Genomic DNA, 27,614 nt, shown 5'->3' with positions numbered 1-27,614 from the left:
TCTATAAGTCAGATACTAATGTAAACCAATTTTTCAAATTTAGGACAAAAGCTTATTGCATCGTGAGCTTAAAATCGATAAATAGATATTTGATTCTAATAGTCTAGCAAAATTAACAAAATCTAAACGGATTGTAAAATATTAAAAAATTTATAAATTGCAAATTTATTTTTTATACGAATTTTTTTTAAATCTCTTTATACGCAGAAAAAATTATAATTTCCTCAAATTAACATTCTTGAATAACACAACCACAAGATATATGTGGTTGACTACTGGATAGTTTATTTATTAATGTATCACAAAACATTTATATGTAAATTTTGAACGAAAAACTGTATTTTAATTAAATATAATTAGATGATATAATAATTTATATTGTGTATAATATTCATAAATTTTTGCATAAATGAATTTACAATTACCTTATAAGTGCTATCTTTAGCAATTCATTTATCTTTTTTGTTGTTGTGTTAAGGTAAATAGGGTAAAGCTTTCTAGTTGAGAATATACTTTTCGCTAGTTATCACTTATGTGCTTAATTCCGGAACCAGAACCCCACATTTTTGAAATCTATTACAGCTAGGTTATTTTTGATCACAAATTTGATAAGTATGACCCAAGTTTAGTAGGTTTACATACTTGGTTTATCAAAATTGGATAAAATTTGGATCTAATAAATCAAAATTAAATTTTTTGGATTTTGATGACGTCATAAAGTTAAAAAATTTGATTTTTTTGATAACACAGGCAAATTTGATCTGATCTTATTGGAATTTTTTTTGAAATCCACTAATTTTGGGTCATTCTTTTGAGCTATGATGTCAATTTTTCACTGGCTATCACTTATGTGCTTAATTTCTGGACCAGGACTCCATATTCTTGAAACCTATTACAGCTAGGTTATTTTTGATCACAAATTTGAAAAGTATGACCCAAATTTAATAGGATTACATACTTGGTTTATCAAAATTGGATAAAATTTGTATGTGATAGAGCAAAATTAAATTGTTTGGATTCTGATGACGTCATAAAGTTAAAAATTTGATTTTTTTGATAACACAGGCAAATTTTATCCGATCTTATTGGAATTTTTTTTGAATCCCACTATTTTTGGGTCATTCTTTTCAGCTACGATGTCCATTTTTCCATAGCCATCACTTTTCTGCTTAATTTTGGGAACAGGACTCCATATTCTTGAAACCTATTAGAGGTAGGTTAATGTAGATGTTGACAAATTTGAAAAATATGACCCAAATTTCGTAGGATTACATACTTGGTTTATCAAAATTGGCAAAATGGTGCTTTTTGATACAGTTTAATGAACATTTTTATTTGTTATCAACAAAATTTTGATAAAAGGTTAGCCACTCTTGTACTAACCTCTCAAACTACAGAACTATATTATCTATTTAATAAAAATAATTATTATTATTTTGTTAGCATTAGAATTTATAACTCGACATGAGATAAGATATATCACTGTCCCCTACACTTAAACAGTTCACGATGCCAATAAACCTATCATCAACATGGGTTTTAAATATCTAATTAGAAGTATCTGGATAGAACTTCGATCCTAACTGTATCTTAATTTTAGAAGTGTCTTAACTTTTATGTAGTCCTTACTACTTGAAAAGCCAAAAGAAGAATTCTATTTTCATAACTGTTTTAGCCTATATAATATATTTGAGACCTGACTTAAGCATGCCCAACTATGGGTTGCAAAAAACGTCCCGTCTTGTAAACCGTTAAAGATAGAAAAAAGGTTTAAATTTTGCAAAAAATGTTCCTTATAAGAAAATAAACAACTTTTGTTTAAAACATTTTTTCGTAAACATCACTGTTTACCCATGAGGATGCAAATTAGGAGCAAATTGTATGTATTATATGGGAATATCAGTTATGTATGTGTGACATGCATGTATATGTAATGTGACAGAGTAATCAACACTGTCTGTACATGGTATTTCAACAATTAACTCAGTCAATGGTTTGTTTTCACTTGTTTTTATAAAATAATTTAATTATCAAATCAAATAAACAATTAATAAATTAAGATAATTATTTATTAACGTTTTATTATGTGTTAAAAATATATATATTTGAATAGAAAAATAATATTTTTAACTGATTAACATTTTTTGTATGAATTTTAATGTTTTTGATAGGCATGTTAAATCTTAAATTTGTGTATAAATTTCTTTTAAACATAATTTATTTATAAATATTACAACTCTATGTTCAAAGTTGCTTTACTAAAATAATACCAGCTTAATATAATGTATTATTATTAAAAGAAAAAAAATTCTTTACAAAAATAGGCAGGGGAAGTGTAGAAAATCGCTCTTTATCGTCCAAATTTGGATTACCTATATCTCAAAACCCACGCATCTAATCATTATATAAACACAATTTTTGGATTTTTTGGGTGAAAATTGCCTTGAATAATGAATTTTATCGGTATCGAAGGTTAACAAAAATTTTCGATTTTCTGCATTTTTCTTAAGGGGTACCCCTTAGAAAAAATCGAAAAAATAGGGAAAAAATTTTTGTTTCTGATTTCGATAAAACTCTGTATATAAGGTAATTTTGACCCAAAAAATACAAAAATCGGGTATATGTATCGATTGGATGGATGAGTTTCTGAGAAAATCGCTCTTTCTATCCAATTTTTGATTATATCTCAAAAGCCATGCATCCAATCATTAAATAAACACGATTTTTGGATTTTTTGGATCAAAATTGTCTTATATAATGAATTTTATCGATATCGGAAGCAAAAGAAATTTTTCGATTTTTTGCATTTTTCTTAAGGGGTACCCCTTAGAAAAAATCGAAAAAATCGTGAAAATCTTTTTGTTTCCGATTTCCATAAAACTCTGTATATAAGGTAATTTTGACCCAAAAAATGCAAAAATCGTGTTTATTTAATGATTGGATGCGTGGCTTTTGAGATATAATCAAAAATTGGAAACAAAGAGCGATTTTCTCAGAAACTATCCATCCAATCGATACATATACCCGATTTTTGTATTTTTTGGGTCAAAATTACCTTATATACAGAGTTTTATCGAAATCAGAAACATTTTTTCCCGATTTTTTCTAAGGGGTACCCCTTAAGAAAAATGCAAAAAATCGAAATATTTTTTTGCCTTTGATGTTGATTATAATTTATGTATCGATTGGAAGGATTTTTGATATTATCTCAAAAGCCATGCATCCAATCATTAAATAAACCAGATTTTTGGATTTTTTGGGTCATAATTATCTTATATCGATTTTTTGCAATTTTCTTTCAAAATGTAGTCGTTTAACTCATTTTGTATATTTATAATGATACGGTTTTAACATTATAGTTGCGATTTAAATGATAATAATATTAATAATATACCGTCTGTTATGAGCAACCTAAGCTAAGATACCTGCAAGAGAAGAGCTATTTAATAATAAACTTGATTTAACCAAAATTTGTAACAATTTAAAAAATAATTTTTAAATGAATATATCCGTGTTAGAGGCGATTTATTTCATTAAAATGTAAATAAATGGCAACAGGTTATATGAAGATACTAAAACTAATACTCTTTGAATATAAAGAAGTTAAAAAAAAAAAAATAATATTTATATTGATAATTTTTATTGGTTAAAAAACATTAAGAATTTAATTACGTTTAATAATAAAATAGATGTTTATTTTATTGTAAATTGTTTTATTCAACAATTTTTATTACATTAATGTTCGAGTCGTTTTTTTTATTCACTTATTTATAAATGACTTATTCACAAGAATTTTACAGATTTTTTACATGCTTTTAAAACAGACATGGGCGAGTTATTTTAAGTCGAAATCACCATTGTTATAACTTTATTGTGTGTCATAAACTTTATTGTGTATCCCTTTATCCAAACCCGGATTGCTCATAGAGGAGGAATCGAGATATGTATACGACTCTTCTACCTATCACAGTTTCTCTAATAGTGAGATAGGTTGAAAAAAAATGTTGTCTCTCTATCCTACTCGTATTTTAGGTTGTCACTGTCTTACTCTTATGTTAAGTTAGAAGTCCGGGGGACTTCTGTAAGCCACGTTTGCCCATGCCTGATTTAAAAGACTTAGATCATGACTGTTAATACCATCTAATAACGATTTAATACCAGTTGAAGATATCGCCCTATCTATCATTTTTCACCCAGATTACAATACATCTTGTAATCTCAATCAAGGAAGATATATAAACCCTAAAAATGGACATATAATACCTTTTTGGACATTAATTCAACGAAACAGTGATAAATAAACAGCGATGGTCCCATCCATCACTTTGCTGCAAATTTCATATGCCAGCGCCTAATCGCAGAACGGATTTTCGTAAAGTTTTTAAAGAAATCATTAATTCTATGAACATATTTGGACAAAATTTATTGCAAAATGGCTAATATATGATAGCAATCTAAGTCAATCGCAATCTAAACGCCCGTGTTTCGAATTCTGGCATGGTGATAAAGCCTCTGCTGATTGGGGTTACGAGATTGAATCTTGATGCACAGATAGGAAGATATCTATGGCTGGTAATAAAATCACGAGGCATCAAAATGAAAGAACACCATGAAAAAGAACTAACCGCAAGTACAATCGTTATGTAACAATTTAACCTCGATCAGCTGTGACTAGAGACGAAAGGTTTCCGCTGGGCTGGCATAATTGATGTTCCGATTTTTTTTATAGAAACAAGACCATTTTGTATGTTTCGAAATATTGAAGAGTTGTATGTACAAAAGTATGTATGTATACACATGCTTAGTACACATACATATTCAAATATAATATTCTTTTTAACTCTAATGTACATCCATCAGGTATTCTGTATGATAAATAATAATAGTAGAGGTCTGTGAGTAAGAGATGGTCAATCGACTTCAAATTTTTATGGCAAATGTATTATTATATTCTTAGTAAGTAAAACACATATTTAGAAGTTTCTGTCGCTAACCCCGTAGCCAGACAATAACCTTAAATACTACTAAAAAAAACAGTGAACACTTTTAAAGTCTTTGGGTGCATTAGACAAAATTGAAAAATAAATTTGATCCATACATTAACAAAACTTGTTTAGACATGAATGTAGCAATTACAATAATCAAATGTTTATAGTCGATACCTCTTGATTAAATCAAAATTAATATACGCCTACTCAAATACATAGTAACACCTCTTAGCTACTTTTGTATGTGCCTTAAATATACTATTTACAATAAATGTAGATGAATACCTATTGAACATAAATTGAATACGGTTATTATTTGTTATATTTAATTATTGAATATTGCGTTATTGTTTAATAAGAGTTTTTAATATTTATACATCATATTTTATTCTTTATTTTATTTTCATTTATAAAAATTGAAAAAGATAAGTGGTATAATCATACGACTCGACCTCTGTATACAGTAGATTCTCAACTATACAATTACTTCAGACTACAGAGAATTTTTTTCTCCATTAAATTACAGGAATTATTGTATTATTTAAATAGGTTCAGTATCACGTACCGAATTTAATTGCACAAAATCCTCATAAAAATAGGCGGGGGAAATGCCTCCATTTTAAGGAAAAATGTTTTGGGCTATATCTGTTTAACCGTATATCCGCTATATCTCTATAAAAATCGGGAAAAAATTTGTGTTTCCGATTTCGATAAAACTTTGTATATAAGGTAATTTTGACCCAAAAAACACAAAAATCGGGTTTATGTATCGATTGGATGCATAGTTTCTGAGAAAATCGCTCTTTGTGTCCAATTTTTGATTATATCTCAAAAGCCACGCAATCGATAAATTCTATATACAAGGTAATATTGACTCAAAAAACACAAAAATCGGGTTTATGTATCGATTGGATACATAGTTTCTGAGAAAATCACTTTTTGTTTCCAATTTTGGATTCATTCAGTCATTTACACACCATCTAGACCGACACAAAAGTTAGTTTACTGTCACTTCTTAAATTAGGCATTAGCATGATTTTTGGGTACCAATAGACAAAAAAACAGTTACTTGTTTAGTGTAAAAAAAAAATAAACAATAATGTCTAACAAATTAAAATTCAATTAATAATAATTATTGAATAAATATACATAATTGATAGTGTAGTTGTTTCATACAAATCGTAATATAGATACCCATAATACTACCTAAGATATTAAAAGATAATACGTAGTTAATATTTAAGATAAATAAACATATGTCAATAAGACCTATTCATTGATAATGAGGTCGATGATAACTGATATGTGATATATCATTCATTCAAAATGTCACAAAATCATCATTTAAGATGATTGTTTCCCTACAATATTGTGAAAAAGTTTTGATTTATTGCACGGTACATACATCTAAACTAAATACATGCTTTAAAGTCAAATAATGTGTTAGTTTTAGCTTTACATTACCACGCAACTACAAAAATATATAATATATTGTGTGTTTATAAATTTGATAATATAAATATCTCTCTTAAATCATCAATACTCTAACTATAGTCGTCTTTGTTCATCAAATGATTGATAATATCTCATATTATTAAAAACTTTATTCACTATTAAATGGTATAAATTTATGAAAGGCCCTATTGAACTTGAAATTTATAAAACAATTATACAAAATATATCCATAAAAAGTTAAAAAACATAAATAAACCGTAAATCACAATCAACCTACACTCTCAATATTTAAAGCTAGTTCCACACTTGCATTATTTTTAAGGAAAGGCAAGGGTTATGTGGAATAAAGACGCCTCCTATAAAATTTTCCCTTTTTTGGTATCAACATGATTTGAAAAGAATTTATGCCCCCTGTGGCACTTAATATTATCATCTGATGGGCTTAGCGAATAATGAGAACCACAATCCTTATTTGACGCATCCTATACATTTTAAAACCTCTATCTTTTATGGAGAAAATTAAAACTAAAGTTTTGCCTTAACTTGAGCCCCCACGGGAAAACAATTATATTCACAAAAAAATGTATCAAACAAAAGTTGTTTATTTTTCTATAAAAGAAATCATTTTTATACATATAACCTTTTGTTATATGTCATTCTGGTTATAAGACCCAATTCTACTATGTTGCCAAACGAACTGATACGAAGTCAAACTTGTTACGTATTGAAAATTTCAGCTTGAAAAATTTTTGTCGATACCAATGATACAAACGGTGGATTATTTCTGCGGGCAAACATTGTTGAGACCACATTATCTTTCATTTAGAAGAAGTACGGAGTATTTGGTCGTAAATAATCAATACACGGTTAAATTGATATATTTGGAGATGTCAAGCTTGAAACGCAGCATTTCTCACAATAGTAATGTAGGGAAATCTTGTCAAAATGAAGCAAACACACAAAGTTTGGAACGTGTGGTAACAAGTGAAAAAATTCCGTGATATACTAGAAACTATCAATAGTGTAAAAGAATATGAACGTAGCTTTAGTACCACTTTTGTTTGAATATATTGTATAGTTAATATATTTAAATGAAATACATGTTTATAATATTTGAATCGTCCACATCTGACAATAATAACAATCATATTGGCGGCTGTTACTACATCTTTTTTACATAACAAATGTACTACAACAAACGCCTACACGCAAATAAATAGACATAAATTGTACACACAATTAAAATATATACAGTGTTATTCAAAAATTTATAAATTATATAGTCCAAGTTCGTCAGCTCCAATTCATTAAATAAAATATTGAGTACGATAAAATTAATCAATTTCTGTTATATCCTTAACTAGCTGTGAATTACCCGCTCCGCTAGGCAACATCAATTTTTTAATAGAAAGATTACTGTTAGTAAAGTCACCTGGTAATTTAACCTGGAAAGTTTTCCGGAAGTTTTGAAAATGGTAGATTTAGTAGAATTTGAGGTGTTCTTTTCGAATTTCCACTTTGCTATCTTTGCCGCTCGCGCCACTACATTGGACAAATGGCGTCTAAATCTCCTTTTCGAATCATTTTAAGAGGCAAATATACACATAAATATACGTGAAAGATAATATATTTTGATTCGATTGAACTTATAGAAATTGTTTCCTAAGTTTTAGTTCAGCTAGCTACAAAACCTTGTTTTTTAATTTTCAAAACTAGGATTTATTAATATTATGGAATCTTATTTGCGCTTCCACCATCTAAGACTTGAATCGTTAATTTTGAAGATACTGGTCAAGATAATCGGGCAAGCTTATTAAATTATTATTGTATTGTCATCGGTGCGTGATAAGTGTGCGAAGTATCAATTTAATCCGGCGTTTTGAAGTGGGTGAAATCCCGTTCAAAGTTTCCGTTACATAGATACATAGGATACATACCAAGCTAATAAAAGTGCGTTAAAAAGTTGTAGTTTTATAAGTTTCCTACCTTCAATTTAAACAATACAACTTACTTCATTTTTTATGCAAGCATTGAAATATGCACTACTAATATATAAAGATTTCAAAGCGTCAATATTGGTGATTTCAATGCAAGTATAGTTAACAATTATTACTACTTCCTCGTATAAATAAACATGTAAGTCTTGAGTTACGAACAACATTGTATATTTAAGAGAGTTTTCTCAAAAAGATTTTAAACAGTCCAGGAAATAAAAACAGATACATTTAAAATTCTTTCAGATTTATGTGTTGAGATTTTGTAGGTACTATTTGTATGTGGAACAAATGAACTATCTATGGGAAGTTAGATCGAAAGACCATGTTTTACAAAAGTAAAATACTTTCTATATCGAATATACGATTAAACGACCTAACCTACAGGACAAGTTTCGCCTTAATTTGCGTCCTCGCACGAGAAAATAATGATGCTTGCGAAAAATTATTTGAAGCAAAAGTTGTTTATTTTTTTGTAAGGAACATTTTTTACATTTAAATTTTTGTTATCTCAAAATTTTAACATTTCTGAAAATTCTGTAAATTTTTCAAGCATCTTATCTTAAGGGGGCTGTGAGTTGGCTTCAATTATTCAAATCTAATATACTTTTCAAAATAATAGTAGCAGCTAATGTCAAAAGCTCATAGTTTTTTTTTATTTAACTGCAAAAACTGAAAAAAGTCCGAAAATTTAAGAAGTAGAATTTACCGGCGTAATTACCAACTTTAGAATATTATAAAATATGAAACGTATCAATTGAATGTAATTCGAACAAATGCCAGCCTTAAATTTAAAGTGTAAAGAAATAAATTTTTTAGTATACATTTATAATTTTTTTTTTTAGAAAACTTATCATACTTTAATTTAAAACAAACATGTCTTATAATTGTTTAATAAGAATGTAATTAAGTGTAATTGAAACAAAAAATATGAACACTTATTATAAGTAAAAAGTTCTTAATTTTTAATATACAAACGATACGGTTGCTGATTTTTAAGTAGATTTTAAATGTATATAATATTTTACAGGGTTATTCAAGTTATTCGATACTCTCTAGATGTTATGATATAGAAATATCCAAATGAAAAGGATAACCTATATATGATTCATCATTTTTTCAGCCAACTTTGATCGATAAAATAATAATAAAAAGCCCAATAGCATAGGAATTTTTTGTGTTTTTTGGAAACTTGGTTAATCAAAAAATGTATTTATAAAGGTTTAATGAAATCCTTGCATATTAAGTGAAGTAAACTTTAATAAAAAATAACTTGTATTGTAATCGTAGAACCGAAAAATTAAATTATATTCAGTTCCATTTTAAAAAAAATACAACTTTGATAGGTTAATTCGTGTTTTCCGGACATCCTGTATATTACGAAAATAATTTTAAATTGTACCGTCAATAAGCTTCCCGGTACCATCTATGTTTGAAACAAAATGTTCTTAAAACTAAGAAGTAAAGCTTTAATGATTCATGTCGAATAACGTGAATAACTCTGTATATTTTATTAAGATTACACAGTAGGTAAGTAATACGTTGTTAAAATATCACCTAATGATGTTTTTATCATTCTAACAACAAAAGTGTCACTTATTATACCCTGCATAAAATGGGTCGTTTCAGAATAGCTGAAAATTTCAGAGGCTGTTTTAAGATTATATATAACAACTTTTAAATAAGTAGACATTAAGTAAAATTTTTAATAATTGAGGCTGTTAAAGGCCAAGAATAATTAAGAATAATTAATATAACTAATATTCATTAGTTAAAAGCATGACAAATATTTTCCTATCAAGAAAATTACAGCGAACGCCACTCGTTTGTGTGTTTTTTCTTTTACAAGTGATTTTCTCTAAATCTTTATGCATCAATATTTGAAAAACTATGGTATATATCGAAAAGTTCTCACAGAATTTATAAATAAAATTCAAAACAGAAGTCTCAAGTATGATCATACATTCACTTTTTGAGGTGATCCGTTATCCCACATCTTAAAATTTTCAATTCGGATAAAATTGATTTATACATAAATATATCCTTGTTTGAATATGGACCTCATTGAATAATCATCAGTTTAAAAACTTGTCACATACGAAACACTATGTATATGGAGCCTCGCAAAAGAGAACTTTTCAAACAGTTGCTCTTCGTATCAAAATCCTTGCATCTTTAAAACATCCTATATAATAATACAGGGCTACTGTAGACGCGTGTATTTCGACATATATTCGAATTCGGACAGTAAATCATGGAATCTTGCAAAACCTATGAAGAACTCATTTCTTAAACCACCAGAGATAAAGTACAAATTTAAATACAAAAGTTAATGTTTCTGTTTAAAAGCAAACAACTTTTGTATGAAACATTTGTCCATCAACTCGTCTACTCAAAAGTTTAAAGTAAACCAAATCCGTAATACGAACACGTATAGATATAAAGTATAATAATATTATATCTAGCACATTGCCTTATTAATATTTAGTAACATCTTAAATATTGTTACTCAACTCAGTATGAGCAGAGCATTTATATAATTAACTATGTTAGTTGTTATTGTCACTGTATATTACATTTTGAATAAAATAAAAGACGCACATACCTATTTAAAATATGATTACTTCTACAAGAGAGACAAATTAAAGGAATAAAACTTTATCACTTGAAAAACTTTATCGTTTAAAACTTTAACAAAAAAACTAAAAAATCACCTCAAACTATTTTTAAATCGTCATTTTATAAAATTGACAACTTATAGACTTTTTTCACATCAAAAATTATAAAATTTTTATCCTTTAATATAAAAATAACCATGTTCATAAATACAAAAGTAAAATTCACATTTCCCACAGACTTATAATAATCCAATTGTTGAAATAATTTCACCCTTAAAACACTGAACCGCGTTAATTGTTGATTGGTTGAACCGCAATTAAATAATAATAATAATTCTGAATTAATATCAAGTTTTATAAATTTTTATTTTTTATTTATTTATTTATTAATTTTTTTTTAATAATAGTTAAGGTGACAGTAGTAATCGTCAGTTATTAGTGGAGGCCCTCATGAGGCAACTAATAAGAAAGAAGTTCTTCTTCTTCGTATCGCACTCGTGTTAGTAAGTATTAAATATATAAATGAATATTATATAGTTAAGAAATAAAGAGTTGTGTGAGTTGTGCTCTAGCGGAGTACCTAGCCATGCCGCCCCCCACTTGTACGATGATGTTGATTACTTATTATTACTGATGGACGGACCACTGTCCATTCATACGTCATGTATACTATGGACATTATATTTAAACATCGTCTCTTCGTCTAAACAAATTCTAAATATTTAAATTTGACAAGTTCGAGTAATCAATGTTTAATAACATTCTTTCATTCCGTCGTGCCAGCTTCTTTCCTCTTCCAGCCCCGATCAGGGGCCGACTGGCGGTAAGCGGCTCTCACTCTCAGGGGAACTCCAATCTGACCACGTCGGCCGTTTTCGCTAAAGTTGAACTTTGTCGACCCAGACGTCACGGAAAACATCGAGCAACATTGAATAATTTAGTTCAAAAAGTCGAGCAACAGATATCGCTCATGGTTTTGGAAATTTTCCTGAACTCTTATCGAGCGTTTCCTCTTATTTCTATCAACATATATTCTGCAGCATCCACCAATTCGAGAGCCTCCCCAAGTTCCGGATTTTCTGTTTGAAGTACTTGACGCAACGACAAAGTCGAAGAATGTATCGAGCTCAAAATATGCGTGGATATCTGATTCGTCAATAGAAAATCGTCTCATAAATGGGTTCATAAATTCACAGGACTACATTGGTAATTCAAAATTTATGTGAACAGATTCTCAATGGGAGGGGTGTTGACGCCTAAAACCCCTCACTTGTGCACGGGCTTGTAACTAAGCCTCTCAAAAACTTAAGGAGCTAATGTTATCCGCAGAAAGGTGAGGTAAAACACTTATATGGTATCATAATCGGTCCTAAATTTAAAGCCTTTCGTTGACGATAAGCATATTTCGGTTAATACTGGATATCTAAATAATTATTTAATCTCAGACGCTTTATACTCTTGTCTTAAAATTTTAGTAAAAATATAAGCTTAAAATTGTTGGAAGAGAAATTTTCCTTTGATAACAGTTTAAAAAAAAGTCTGTACATCCCTTTTTGTATTATCAAATTTTTTTATTTTTGGGAATTCTAGTCTTAATTTTATGGTTTCAAAATAGATCTTTGCTTCCACGGTTCGTGAGAAATCTTGACCTCATTTAAAAGGATCTTCCAAGCCTTTCCGTCTTCATCGTGTGTAACATCGTCAAACCATTCTTCGTATCTTACTTTTGCATTCGTTAAATGTTGAATTTTTTTTTTAACCTTTAGAGCCTGGAAAATTTTTTCAAAGGGTTCTAAGTAGTGTTTGTTAGTGTATGTTTATGAAATCTTTCATGTAGTTTGCTCGAATAAATCGAATTATTATTTTATAGTAAGTAGTCTTCATCAATTGACGATTATCGTGCAGACCAATCAACAGAAAGAAGCATATACTTACATATATGTGTAGTATACATAAGAAGTAAGAATTATGAGAGAAATGTATTACAATAAAAAAAAAAAAAAAAAAAAAAAAAAACACTCAATGAGGTTCAAAAAGGAATGCCAAGTTCATCGATTAAAGGTCATCATCACAGCGATGAGTTGAAATTTATATGTCAAAGAAAGTAAATATATTTATAATATCTTATATTATTTTAATTTTTTTAGATTGTGTATTAATATTAATATTTTGACAGATAAATTATACTCTAATTTTTCAGTATGTTCGAGAAAAAAAATTAATTTACACAATAAAAATAAGAATAAAAACTGCTTAAATACCAATTATATTTTTCATCTAGGTAGAATGTCCCGTAAATTCTTTCTAGTAGTCTAATACATCTGCCTAATTTTCGTACTGTATCCGAGTTCTTATCTTATTATTCCATATCGATACGGCACGCGATTTAATTTATCAAGAAAGTGGACGTCCAAGGGAACGGTTTTGTGAATAACAGCATCTCTTCGTTTTAAAACGATTACTTCAAAAACTCATTATATAAAGAAGTTCCTAAAAATAGGGAAGCCCGAGGGGGGATTTGTGTAGCAACTCGATCGCGCCAGCTTAACATATGAGGCGTTCCTTGGACCTTCCTTAGTACCTCCACCAAATTGGAGCCCTAAAAATGGGGGGACGTGCGTGGTGCGGACTATCATGTAATAAGCCACCATATCTTAATCTGACGCGCTTGTTACACGTCTGTCCTACGCGCGTCCAACCATATTTGGGGCTACTACTTGGTGGAGGTACTTAGCAAGGCTTAAGAAACCCCCCATATGTTAATCTGAAGCGCTGTAGTTGCTATGCCCTCTTGGGCTCCCCTATTGTAATAAAGTCATTTGTCATATTATTTTCAATTATAAGCCACTTTTTTCAATTTATTTAGCTAATATTTTCGTCACCATTTTTTTGTCCAGGTTTCAACTTGGACATAATATATTTTATTATTTAATAATTATTAATGTTATCAAGTGATCATAGTTTCCAACAAATTCGAAAAAAGTCGTATAGAGAAAGTTTGGTAAACTTGCTAAAAGGAAGCCACTCACGAAGTTTTCAAGTATGTATTGATTATTAAACAAAAAGGGTGTTGTCCCACGGACTATTCACATATAAATTTCCATGAAGACTCAATGACCTATTTCTTGTTTTTATACTTTTTTGATTTGCATATTTCCAAACAGGTATAATATATATTTGAAGGAAAATCAAAATTTTAAATTTACCGTTGTATATGTTAGAGATAAAAATCTTGTTTCGTATAATTACATGAATTTATAATCTGTATAAAAATCAATTGCACTTTTTAATAAATTAAAAAACAGTGAATTTAGAAAATTTTTTTTTGTTTATAAATAATTTATAATTATTATTAGTATTACAGTATTAATTAATAAATATATAACGCATATATATTTTTAATAAACAATTAATAGACCATACTAAATACTATACAGATTATTATTTATGAATATTTATTTATTATTTAGTTAATGAGAATTTATTTAATAATTAAAAAATTAAAGAAAGATGAAAAAACAACGATAAAGAATGAAAATCAAAATACAATTCTATTTTTTAAGGGATCTATAGTTTATAGAGAGCGACACTTGTAAATTATAATACAGCTAATACAGTACGAAACGGCGCATGAGTACAAACTATTTCACCTTTATTGTTCTAATGACGATACAAATGCATGTTGCCAGATCGGAAAATTTTTATACAATTAACTGGTCCAGAGGTAAAAGGAAGGATATTTGGTCTGACTTCCCTTAAAGGAAGATTTAACAGGTTAAATACTTTTTATGAACCGTTGCATCAGAAGAATCTATGGAGCAGAATGGCGTATCCGTAACAATAGGGAAATATTAGAAATCCTGGACGGTGAAGATATTGTTAAGTTCATCAAATCCCAAAGACTCCGTTGGTTTGGGTACGTAAAGAGAATGGAAAACGTCAGGAAGTACTTAACGCCAAGATCTATGCTACCAGGAAGAGAGGAAGACCAAGGCTCAGATGGATGGACCAGGTGCTGGATGATTTGAGGACAATGCGAGTCCCTGGATGGGGAACCAAGACCCAGGACCGCAACGTCTGGAGGCGCATTGTGGAGGAGGCCAAGGTCCACGTCGGGCTGTAGCGCCTATTGTTATTGTTGTTGTTGTTGCATGGAAGTCAATTTTACATAATATATTTGTTTTGCCAAGCCGATGGTTTTGTCAAGCCGTACAAAGCAAGTTAACCCACAGAAAAGGACCCTATTTGGTGTCTAAGGGAAGGTGTATTTGAGTATTGATTGGAGAAAATAAGAGCATTACTTTTGTAATAAACATTTTCAATTAATTTTTCTCATACTTTTGTTTTTCCAAAGAGTTCAATTCTTTTGAACTTATCTCTCTTAATTTTATAATTTGTAGAATTTCCTGGGAAGTGTAAACAATTTTACAATTTAATTTTCACAGTCGCTTATATACGGAACCCTAACGAACAATAACATGTATTGTTAAAAAATTAAAAACATTTAAAATGTATTAAATGGTCTAAATTTCTGTTGTTATTAATTTATTACTATTCTTAATATATTAGTAAACAAAAATAATATTTATAAAATTTTTAAGAATACATAATAACATACGTGAAAAGACCAATAACATGGTTAAAAACACTCTTCGGACACAGCCCATTTTCTCAAGTAATTTCTTATTAGCATGACAAAACAACTTATATCCGAAAAACTCCAGTTTGTAAAAACTATCTAAAGAGAACTCCCCAATATTTTCATAGATAAAAAGATATTTATAGGCAGTTTTGTTACAGATATGACATAAAAATTATATAATAAACAAAATTGAATCTAATAATTGTTTGTCTAGCCTGTATTTTCCTAAGCGGTACTTCGACAGTGAGTCTATATTTCGTCATTAACCAGCTCGAAAAGCTTTAAAATGACGGGTAAATCATGGAATTTGATAAACGGAAAATGAATATATCGTGTATACCCAGGAAAAAGCAGGCTAGAGAAATAATATATAATATATTTATATCTCATTAGTTGGTAAAGGCGTAAACAATTCCGTTCGCGGCCAGAGTAGTAGATTCGATTCCCGCCGTCACAACACAAATTAAATTAATTAATAGTTGTGATGGGCTGGTGTAGTGCATGATATATACATGAAGGAGGTTCTTTCAGCCTCTGAAAATAATTGAGGAGATGATAAATGAAATTATCAGCGGAAATGTGGTAAAACACATATATGGTATCACAATGGGCTCTATAGTCTAAGTGTGTCCTTCGTGGACAGCCAATATAACCTAACCTAACCTGTATCTCATTAATTCTCAATTTTTTGCTCGATTTTAAGCATATGTGTGTATTATTTCAACGATATGATACTATTATTTATTATAAAAGATCACATGTAAAATACCAATACAAATTAAGGTAATTTTAAAAATGAAATCATTTCCGTTGTGCGTTCAGTTCATATTATACGTTCATTGATTAAAAACCTACCTATGATACACACTGGTCAAATGATTTATTCATTACATCTTTTTTTAAGAGCACACACAGGTGGTTTAATTTTAACAATATTGACCAATCTTTAATAAAAAAAATTATGAATAGTATTTCATCGCAGATAGTGGTTTAAATTTTTTATCTTAATTATATCCTAAATTAATTCGGAAATAATAATTTATATGAATGTAAAAATTTAACATAGTAATTTTCTTGATAATACAGGCAAATTTGATCCGTTCTTATTGGAATTTTTTTTGAAATCCACTAATTTTGGGTCAATTTTTCAGCTGCGATGTCAGTTTTTCGCTAGCTACCATTTATGTGCCTAATTCGGGGACCAGGTCTCCATAAACTTGAAACCTTTTAGATCTACGTTAATTTTAACCATAAATTTGAAAAGCATGGCCCAAATTTAGTAGGATTACTTACTTGATTTGTCCAAATTTTATAAAATTTGGATATGATACAGCAAAATTAAATTTTTTGGATTTTGGTGACATAATAAAGTTCACAAATTTGATTTTCTTGATAACACAAGCAAATTTGATACGATCTTAATGGAATTTTTTTTGAAACCCACTAAGTTTGGGTCATTCTTTTCAGCTGCGATGTTAGTTTTTCGCTAGCTATCACTAATGTGCTTCATTCCGAGACCACGTCGCCATAAACTTGAAATCTATTATACCTAGGTTAATTTTAACCACAAATTTGAGAAGTATGGCCCAAATTTAGTAGAATTACATACTTGATTTATCAAAATTGGATAAAATTTGGATGTGATAGAGCAAAATTAAATTTTTTGGATTCTGATGACGTCATAAAGTTCAAAAAATTGATTTTCTTGATAACACAGGCAAATTTTATCCTATCTTATTGAAATTTTTTTTGAAACCCACTAATTTTGGGTCATTCTTTTCAGCTGCGATGTCAGTTTTTCGCTAGCTATCACTTATGTGCCTAATTCCGGGACCAGGTCTCCATAAACTTGAAACCTTTTAGATCTACGTTAATTTTAACCATAAATTTGAAAAGTATGGCCCAAATTTAGTAGGATTACATACTTGATTTATCAATATTCAATAAAATTTGGATGTGATAGAGCAAAATTAAATTTTTTGGATTCTGATGACATCATAAAGTTCAAAAAATTGATTTTCTTGATAACACAGGCAAATTTTATCCTATCTTATTGAAATTTTTTTTGAAACCCACTAATTTTGGGTCATTCTTTTCAGCTGCGATGTTAGTTTTTCGCTAGCTATCACTAATGTGCTTAATTCCGAGACCACGTCGCCATAAACTTGAAATCTATTATACCTAGGTTAATTTTAACCACAAATTTGAGAAGTATGGCCCAAATTTAGTAGAATTACATACTTGATTTATCAAAATTGGATAAAATTTGGATGTGATAGAGCAAAATTAAATTTTTTGGATTCTGATGACGTCATAAAGTTCAAAAAATTGATTTTCTTGATAACACAGGCAAATTTTATCCTATCTTATTGAAATTTTTTTTGAAACCCACTAATTTTGGGTCATTCTTTTCAGCTGCGAGAAAGTAGATAAGAACATCTACTTGTGGAATTTTTTTTATTTCCGTTATATAAAAGGATGTAACAATTGCGAACAGGATTCAATTTCATTTCATTCTGACTCATATAATGTATGTCCATCAAATTTTTATATATGGTTTTCATAGTATAAATGGATATCATATGTAGATATTAGTTTAGCCTACATTTAATTTATTATTTTTTAAAATTGTATGTTAATTTCTTATTGAAGGTAAATTTTTGTAACTAATATTTCAAAGGTAATTCACATTTTATATAATTCATTTTCTATTAACATTTTTGAAATATATAGGACATCCGACTCGAAATAATGTCGGATGTAATCCAGTAAACGAAGATTAAACCTATTTATTATTTCCTATATAGCTCCGATTGACTTGAAAATTTGTTGATTAGTAGATATGACCTCAAGAAACAAAAGTTACTGATAGGGGTGGATAAATTTTTGTTGAAAATGACAACGGGAAAAAGGGATAAATTCTTAACAAAATGAGTGATTCAAGTATATTTCGAAAAGTCATTTTCAATAGCTGAAAAATTGGACGTTTTTTGCAAAAATTATATCGTAAACTTTTTAAAGTACTATAAAAAAACTTGAAAAATGAAAAAAATTCATTTACATGAAAATTAACGGAGTTATAATGAAAAGAAACTTACTCGTACGTATAAGCATGCAGCTGCCAATAACTCCTCTATCTTTCATACTTTAGGGTTAAGTATTAATTCCTAAAATGGAATGCTGTAGAAAATGGGAGTACGTTTTCTGTCATTATCTCCCGGTCTAATAACACTGTGCTCCTCAAGATCGAATCATATACTGTATGTAACAGTGAAATATCTCAATTTCGCTGTCGGAAATACCGTAAGATTTTTTTACCGTTTTATATCCTTGTATTTAAATAGACTTAGTCACAGACGGAGAAAGTATTAAGATGAAAACAACGGTGTTTTTTTTGTTCATTTATCTGACAATGAATGAAAATATTTGCAATGCAAATCAATATCATATCCGTTGTTTTGCACAAAGTATCTATGCCAAATAGTAGGGTACATACCTACGTTTTAATGCAAATGTTTTAATGATATGTCAATACAAAATAATGAAGAATGGCAAAAAGTATCTCAAAGTAAATCGAACAAATTAAAATGCAAAGATTTTAACTAACTCTATATTGACAGATTTATGTAACCCAAAATAAAATAAGAATTCTTGGAAATAATACAAAAATTTGTATTATAATAGTACATTAAATAGAACCTTTAAGGTAAATAAAAATAACTGTCTATAAAACTACCACAATTGATTTGTCGATTAATTTTTGAGAATTTGTATTCATAAAACAATAGAATGAACCAATGAGTTTGGCTCTGCCTATGGGTATTAAATTTATTCATCATTAATTATCAATTTGACCAGAAAAACGCATCTCGACAAAAATCCTGTATATGTTTCCGCAATAGTTTTTGCACTTATACTGGATAATATTGCATGGTTTACAGTATCGATTAAAAATTTTCTTTAAGTAAAATGGTTTTCAAATCATATTGATTTCAAGAAACATATTCTCATCAAAACTTATTATAATAACAACTATAATAATAATATAAAAAATGGGATAATTTGACCAAATCCAATTACATAATTTTATACTTTTTTTAAAATCCCTTCCATTATTAAGTGAACTAACATCTACTGATTAATGATTATCATTGGCTACTGGTTATCGAATGATAGTCAGTGAATGAACAAATTTATCAATTTTTGCCATACCCGTATCTCCCAAATTAGACATCAGATGCAAATTTGGAAAACAGTTTTTTTGTTGCTCTTGATGAGCTTATTTTGGTAAGCAGGGTTTCTGCAGTCAATAACAGAACGCGGTGTATAATTTGTCAAAAGCAATTAAAATTTCTTTTAGTTTTATTTTCTTCATAAATAAATTGTAACAAAAAGAAATAAAATAAACCAATAAATAATAAAGGAGAAGAAATCATCTTCGATAAAATGTTTGACCACATGCTGTTGGTGATGATAGAAACTGTAATCGTTATTAGTTACGTATAATATGTAGATGATAACTTTCTCATCATCAGCATCTTCAGTTTACACGTACCAATCTCGTCAATTGTCTAGGCGTCTACGTCATGGGAAATGACGGCACCCTCCGGTCACATTCAATTAGATATTACAAGGATTTTATAATTACATAACTATTATTTAAAATAACTTGAATATTTTAGTTTAAATTTATTAATAGAACAAATATAATTGAGAATAATTTCTATTTCTTTGGTTTTTAATAATTATACAGGGTGAGCTTAGCTCAAAATAAGTCAATTTAGCTAAACATGCCTTTGGAAAAGTTGCTCCGTTTTGCCACTATGTGGTCTTGAAGTTGCAATTTTGAAATCATTTTTCTTCTATAACTTTAGAACAAATAGCACGATTTTGATAAAATTTGGTGTGGTGACATTGTTTTTCATACAAAACAACTCATATTAACCTTAAAAGGAATATCAATTCATGGGAAACCTCCCAAATTTTTACGCCCATGAAGGTAAAAGATTTAAAAGTATGGAATTTAGATGAAGTTAACTGTTTACTACGAAAAACCTACGGTTTCGGAGGTGAAAACTTTCTCTCAGAACTCATACATTTATTGAATATATATACTTTTTGTTTAATATACTTTCTAGGATCACACTTCGTTTATAAAGTGTTCCTTAAAATTACAATAATGGCATAACAAATTATAGCAAATGAATATTTACACGTTTTACAAAATTCGCATTAGTATTCATAATGTGTATATTTTTGCAAAATTTCAAAATTTTTGTCTCAAAATATATGTTTTACATAAATACTAGCTGTGAACTACCCGCTTTGCTGGGCAACATCCCCACTTGCACCCCTCCCTCCACATTTCCTTGCGTGGGATAACAGTTTTGTAATGTACACGTCATGCTCTTTTATTTGATACCCCACTTAGGTATATTTGTAAATATTCGATAATTCCTTCCCACTTTCTCGCTACACCTTTCTACCCTCCGAAGGTTCAAAGTAGATAAAAACAATAGATCTTTGAAGCTGGTTGTATATCGTGTCAATATTTGAGCTTAATCGATGCACAACTTTTTTATTTTTTGAAGCATATCCCTTTCAACCCCTATTTCAACCCCTTACTCTACTATAATATGGATGTATTATACATAAAAACCTTCCTCTTGAATCACTCTATCTATTAAAAAAAAACCGCATCAAAACCCGTTGCGTAGTTTCAAAGATTTAAGCGTACAAAGGGACATAGGGACATAGGGACAGAAAAAGCGACTTTGTTTTATAATATGTAGTGATGATACAATCAAAAGGTGTGCTCATGTTACCAAAATTCTGCAATCACCATAAAGAAATCACCAAAACAAATTAGCGTAGTTATTTATGTTTTACATTGATAATAATTTACAAATTTTGACTTTTTTTTTATCTACTCTTTTCAATCATCTGTAACTCGATACGAAACCATTTTAGAGGGTATGTTAACAACTCTTTTTAAAGCCATATTAGAAAGTTTTTTAGAGCAACTAATTATGTTTGGAAAAATTTTTATAATGTCGAGCTATTTAAAAAATAACACATGTTAAGGATATCGATTCACGATAAAAAAACAGGCTTAAGGTTTTTATTACAACAAAAATAAACTAAAAAAATGTATATTACAATGTTACAAAAAAGAAGATAGACACAAATTTAATTAGTTCAAATTATTTTCAGATGATTATAAACTCGGCTTAAAATAAAGAAACGAATATTCTTGTTTTATATTTAATATTGATTTATAAAATAAATGCTGTAACTTGATTCAATATGTGTGATGCTTATATATTATGTGTGTTTGTATTTTTATTATTATTATTATGTTATCTTCAAAAGGCGAAAAAAGCTATTGAATGAAGTTTTCACTCATAACGCATTGTATAAAATAAGCGTATATTTGAACACGCTTTTATTAGCTTGGTATGTATGTTACAAATTGATCATCCAGTTCCAGATCCCCCAAGAGTTGACTCTTCCTAGGTAAAGTCGACTGTTACTGGTCTTTTCAGTAAAAGTTTATTAAAACCGAAAAGTGTTACAATTTGATCAACATGTGCCAGTGCCAGATTAGCCACGTAGCAAGAGTAGCAAATGCTGTGGGCCCCGCGAATTTGGAAGCCCCGCTCTATAACGCCTGTCTGACCGTAATAAAAAAAGATTAATTTAGAAAGAAGTGTAAAATATCTGTTGTCTTTTAATAATATTATAACACATTTTGATAGACATTATAATAAATTTTAAGGTCAGTTTTTATGATGATATTCAAATATGCCGTTACGGGTAAAATGATCCCCTTTATGTAAGTTAAAATGATCCCTATTTTGTGTGTAAAATATTATAATAGGTAAAATGATCCCTCATCATGTCGCTGGTCTTGAATGTAGTTGATCTTAATGATTTACCAGTGCTTTTTGTTTTCACACTAATCGTTGATACAATTAATATTTTCTGTGAACTGTTTGGCAAAAAACACAAGGGGATCATTTTACTCAATATTCTTACAAGGGCGGTCAAAACGATCCTTTTTGAGAAATATTGCGTAGTTCTAAAAATTTAAACATATCAAAACTTGAGTAAATAAACCAAAAATATTTCGACGCTGTATATATGTCGAATAGTTTGATAGTTTGGTTATAATGTCATTATAGGACACCTGCCCCTGAATAAAAATAAAAATAGTTTTGTTATAATACTTATGCGCGATCTTTTCATTTATGTAAAAGAAAATTTTGTTCAACAACTCAATTGACTAATAAATTTGAACAACAGCCGAATTCGTATACTGAAAATAACTTTACATACTTCCTGATATAAATTTTGTACGTTTCATATGATATCCACAAAAGTATAATATAGGTAATTCGTACCAATATTTATAAAAACAACTATCTGCACATCCATCCACATTGCAAAAACTATTATATTAAAGCAACAAAATTAATTGGAATTCCTTGCAATTATCGATAATTATATGGTGTGTTCTTTTAAAAGAAATTATTTATGTATTAAAATTGCTGAGGCTATCAAATTAATTCCGTGTGATTAAATATCATAAACAATATAACCATTACGCAAGTAAACATGAAGTTTAAAATTTTTTATAATGTGATAAACTTTTGATCAGAGATCAAATTCAAAAATTTTATCGATGATTTGATATAGGTATACTAGAATATACTTATATATCTTTGTTATTTGATCAATACATCATCGATTTGTCAAACATTAACAAGTAACATTTACAAAATTTAAAAAAACCGCAGACAAATTTTTCAGAAACGGAACCCTAAACTTACACTTGAAACATATCTAAGAACACTCTCCGTTAAATTACCTTTCAAATGAGATAAAAAAAAAATCGATTCATTCGTTTAGGCACTACGATGCCACAGACACACACACACACACAGATAGCGGTCAAACTTATATAACTCCCCTTTTCTTTAGTTCAGGGGTGAATAAAATGGATTTAATGTAGGACCAAAAAAATATTTTAAGTACAAGCGAAGTAAATTCAGAAAAGCTCCATATGGGTTGTGATTCTGTACACTCAATCTCAATTTACATACCCTAAGTTGTTGAGATTTTTCCTTCGCATCGGGTTTTTATACCCTGTATATATGAAATATATATCAAGGTAAACTAAGTTAAGTCCCAAGCTTGTATTGTTTAAAAATATTGATCCCACGAACAAAATCATGGTATAGGTGTTCATAAAATCACCTTTTTAGTCCATTTCCGGTTGTCCGTCTGTCCGTTCGTTAACACGACAACTCAAGAGATATCAAACTGAAATTTTTATAGTGAATGACCTCAGGATGTAAAAAGTGAGTTTGAGTTCGTAAATGAGCAACATAAGGTCAATTGGATCTTGGATCCGTAGGACCCATCTTGAAAGCCGTTAGAGATTTAACAAAAGTTTAAATGTAAAAATCAATACTTACTCGTACCTCGTAGCTAAGGGTTAAACTTAGGAAAAAACTTTGGTGTACATTTTCTCCAAAACTATAAAAGATAGGCAGTTAAAAATTTACGGGTAGGTTCAACTAGTGGTATTGTGAAATATTCTCGAAAAACGAAAAAAATTATAAAAATAATGTCGAAAACTTTTGAAAACCACAACAAAACCATAATTGTGTTGATTTTTTTCAAGTACAGACATTCAACACTATCTATCTGGGTACTTCAACAATTAACTCAATCATTTATTAAATAGTTGCCTCATTTAAATCAGTTATTCACATTTTTTATGATTGCACCATAATCCGTTCTTTTTTTTTTTGTAAATAAACATTTTTGTAAAGATATTATTTAATAAACAGTTGCTTCATTTTAATCAGTTATTCAACTCATTTTTCAAAAGTCTATAAAATTAAATAAATTTTTCACAAATAATTTATTTATTTTGCTAATTATTTTACGATTTTAATGTATGTGTTTTACGAATTCCTAGGTAGAGATATATATGATATTAAAGAAATGCGGAAATAATGGCTAAATCAGAATGACACAATAATCAATTTTAAATTCAAAATGCATATGGCTTATCAAAAAAAATATTCATAATAAAATGCTACGTGAGCATTAAAAGTTAAGTGAAAGCCATTTAGTATCATCGTCACCTGTATACGGTCAATTAGACTATTTGAATTTAAATAAAAAATACATATCAAATTTGTTTTTTTTGAAAATTTCCGTAATTGTTGTGAAATATAACACTTTCTAAACGAATATAATAGGAAAACAATAGGACTAAAAAATCGTATCATTTAAATGCATTTAATTGTTATTATTGTCAAACGAAATAAGGTATTAGAAATTTTAAAATGTTTCATTTTCAAATTTATTGTTTCCTGAATGGATATCAATATAAGTATCTATGACGTATTAATTATGTTCCGTAACAGGATGCTTCTTTGATTTTTGTCATTGTAAAAATTCGATTTAAATTTTAATTAATTAACAATAAACAAATTATGTATACCTACCATTTTATCTTAAAAGTTCTATAAATTTAATCAATTATAATTTTATTTTAATAATTTTGGTGCGTGCTATCGCTTGAGGCAGTATAAAGAGCTTCCTTTTTAGTCATTTTGTTTTTCCAAAAATGTAAACTTATCAGTTACGGACAAGCTATGTGGCAATAGTAACAATTGCTACAGGTCGCGCGCATATGCGGACTCCGCGCACTCGGTCGTTTGTTCTTAGAAAAAAAAGAACCCCATTTTTCAGATAAATTGGTTATTAACCTACAACTCGTAAATAAAAACTTTAAGCATAATAATTAAATCTAAAATACATTTATTTAAACATTTGAATCTCGAAAACGACAAGGTTTGGAAGTCAGAAATTACCTCAAATAACCCAAAATAGAAGATATAATGGTTTTCACATCAAATTTATAGCCAACAATCCCAAAATAATTATAGTTGATAAAAAAATTTTTGGCTGAAATACGCGTTGTTTATTTTAAACGCTTAAATTTCGAAAAGGATGAAGTAAAGTAAAAATGTGCAAATTCAAGAAAAGCTTAAAATAATTGGAAATGTGATAGTCATTGGTGATATTACGGATAAAAAGATTTCTTGTGGAGTCCGGATAAACAGAACTTTCACATTCGGTGTTTTCGATAAATTAAAAAGAACTTCAGCCCTCAAGAATACGATTTATATTCAGTGCTCATGAATGTAAGTTATATCCTGTTATACGAACCTTTTGCGCCGGGCTCCATAAAACTGAGCATTGGAAAACAAAATTCCAAACTTAAATGCTTTACTCACTATACTTTTTAATTTTAACAAGTGTTTTAGTGAACGGGAAACGTCAGTACACAGGGGATAAAATGAAAAAAAAAAACTATCAGCTTCTATATTTTAATATTTATACATAATACATTTATTTATACACACATAATACACACGTTGGATCGATACCAACTCTAACACCAAATATATTTTTATAGATGGTGTGAACACCTTACTTGTACACTCCTATTAAATACTATTACTTTTATTCATTTTAATCATACCAAACAAAAAATTCAATTATATTTGAAAAAAAGATTTATTCAAAAAAATCAATTACAATAAAAATCTAGGCAATAGACAAAGCATAAATGATTTGTCACTGCCTATACTACAAGAAACAATACACAATATCAAAATAATAAATCAATTTTGTATATTAATTAGTTTCAAACGAATTATCATCACCATTGGTTAGTGCATGACAAATAAGACCATCGAACCAACTTAGTTTCTAAATTTGTCTGTCTTTGTGTTACAGAACACCTAATTTTTTACTTTGATACCTAATTAGCACCTAGTACTGTTTACCTAATTTTGGCATTTTTTAAATGCGATTTCTGTACTTTGCGTCGCTGGCGTAACAGAAATGGATGCGGTCTAAAGAACCGTTCAATTTTTTATTTTAATCTTCCGCTGTCTCTCTAAAATAGCAAAAACATCCATTATTTATCTCTTTCTTAACACTGTGTGGTACGTAGGTAAACTTCAAACTTACTTCTTAATTATGAAACCTCTTTTTATGTTTACTTAAATTAGATTTCAGCGAAAATTTTGTCTTACAGATATCACATGAAAATGCTTTCACACTTGTATGAGCTACTTTATGTATAGTTAAAGCGTGTTTTGTGATAAATTTTTTGCTACAAAGATCACATGAAAATGGCTTTTCTCCAGTATGAATTTGTTTGTGCACAGTTGTTTCATGTTTCGATTTAAACGTTTTATCACAAACATCACATTTAAATGGCCTTTCCCCAGTGTGTATAAGTTTATGTTGAACTAAATTACTACGACAGTTAAATGTTTTATCACAAACGTCACATGAATAAGGTTTTTGTCCTGTATGAATGCGTTCATGCCTGTCTAAATTGCCTCTTTGCAAAAATATTTTATGACAAACATAACAAGAGTAAGTTTTATCTCTAGTGTGACATCGTTTATGTCCTCGTAAAACAGTTCGACACTTAAATGTTTTATCACAGAGGTCGCATGAAAACGGTCTTTCTCCACTATGTGTTCTTTTGTGAACAACTAAGTTGGCCTTGGACGTAAATGATTTATCACAAACATCACATGAAAAAGGTTTTTCTCCAGTATGCGTTTTTTTGTGTCTAATTAAATAACCATTTGTGTAAAATGATTTCTTACAAACATTACATGAAAATTTCTTTTCTCCAGTATGAATGCGTTTATGTGCTGCTAAATGAGAAGATGTAAAAAATGTCTTATCACAATCATTACATGAAAATGATCTTTCTCTCGGATGAATTCGTTTATGTTTAATTAAATCTGATTTTATAGTAAATTCTTTTTTACAAACATCACAAGAAAACGTTTTTATTTTATTGTGA

At 29.0% G+C, this 27,614-nt stretch overlaps 1 protein-coding gene across 1 annotated transcript in view; it reads right to left on the bottom strand.

The window, feature by feature from the left end:
• Positions 1 to 11,094, bottom strand: part of LOC123295180 (flocculation protein FLO11-like) — a 30,518-nt gene extending 19,424 nt beyond the window's left edge. The window contains exon 1 of the mRNA XM_044876427.1: positions 11,043 to 11,094. The gene's annotated coding sequence lies outside the window, so the exon portion shown is untranslated. The remainder of the gene's footprint in view (positions 1 to 11,042) is intronic.
• Positions 11,095 to 27,614: the final 16,520 nt, after the last annotated feature.

Source organism: Chrysoperla carnea, chromosome 3 (assembly GCF_905475395.1).
Source record: "Chrysoperla carnea chromosome 3, inChrCarn1.1, whole genome shotgun sequence".
NCBI lineage: Eukaryota > Metazoa > Arthropoda > Insecta > Neuroptera > Chrysopidae > Chrysoperla > Chrysoperla carnea.
Note: the sequence above shows the minus strand (reverse complement) of the source record. Positions and strands in the feature narration are given on the sequence as shown.